The following is a 1,433-nucleotide window of genomic DNA, read 5'->3' as shown; positions in this document are numbered from 1 at the left end:
TTCCCCTTCATCGTCACCCCTCCTCCTTCATTCTCAACCCTCCCTCAGCTCATCCCACCCCAACACACTCCTACTCTACCTTCCCACCCCACCCCATCCAATTCCTTACACCCACCACAACCTCTGCCTACAGACCTGCCCTACCTCTACCCCGCCTTTGCCTTCCCCACCTCTCAACACCCTCACATCACTTCACAACACACCACCATGCACACACTACAACTGCAAATAATCTGGTTTTTGAGGATGAGGCAAAGTTTTATAACTCTGCCTTGTCTGAAGCAGGGTATAAAGATAAGGTGTACTACATTAATCCAGATTCTGCTTCCTCTAAGGCAGGTGTTAATAGTAGCAAGGTTAATTATAAAACTAATACTAATGATAATGTTAACTTGGAAAGATCAAACGTGAACCACAATCCCACGGTCGTGTGTCTAGCACTGACAATGGTAAACTAAAGTTTTTTATGAAAAATAATGTAAGTTATAATTCCAATAAACAGGATAGTTTATGGTTCATTTTTCCATATGGGAAACAAATTTAATCAGATTTAGTTAGTAAATATTTAATCAAATGTAGTTAGTAAATATTTTCCTAAAAACTCACATTACTATAAAGTCATTAACACATATAAGGTAAGGTTTGGTTTTTCTAATACCAAAAATTTAACCCAAATTATTGCCGCTCATAACTTAAAGCTTTTATCCTCTAATTCTTGTCATGATTCTATTGGCATAAATATAGATAGCAATCATAATACTCTTAGAGACACTGTTCCAAGTAAACAAGGATAATAATAGTTCCAATATTAATGGTAACAACATAATAGAAATTTCTGAAGTTAATCCTAATACAATTAGATTCCTTAGTGCAAATGCAAAAACTAAGAATATTGTATATAGGTGTAATGTTTTAACTAATAAGAAGATTTGGAGTTATATTGGTGCTTCTTCACTTGAAATCTCGAATTTCTAATCATTACTCGACATTTAGGGATAGGAATAAACAAAATAATGCGGCGCTCAGTAGTTTAATTTGACAATTGAAAGACGAGAGTAGAGATTACTCTCTCGAATGGTCGATTATATAGGTAAGTCGTTTCCGTACGACAAGGGTAGAGCTAGCTGTTCTTTATGTAACTTGGAGTTATTTTTCATACTTTTTGCCAAGGGTGACTTAATTAATAAAATTACATTTAAGGTTTTCAGATACCTGCATATGAATAGACATACTTTTGTGTTCTATGAATAGGAAATATTAATATTTGTTACTTGAATTGGGATTGCTGCATGGCTATGAGAGTGTGTATGTGTATGGACGTGTGTTTGTGTGTATGTATATATATATATATTGTGTATGTTTTTATGTATATGTGTATGTGTGTATATATATATTGTGTGTGTGTATATATATATATATATTGTGTGTGTGTA

This window comes from Octopus bimaculoides, chromosome 1 (assembly GCF_001194135.2).
Source record: "Octopus bimaculoides isolate UCB-OBI-ISO-001 chromosome 1, ASM119413v2, whole genome shotgun sequence".
Taxonomy (NCBI): domain Eukaryota; kingdom Metazoa; phylum Mollusca; class Cephalopoda; order Octopoda; family Octopodidae; genus Octopus; species Octopus bimaculoides.
The sequence above is the reverse complement of the archived record's forward strand: the minus strand, read 5'-3'. Positions refer to the sequence as shown.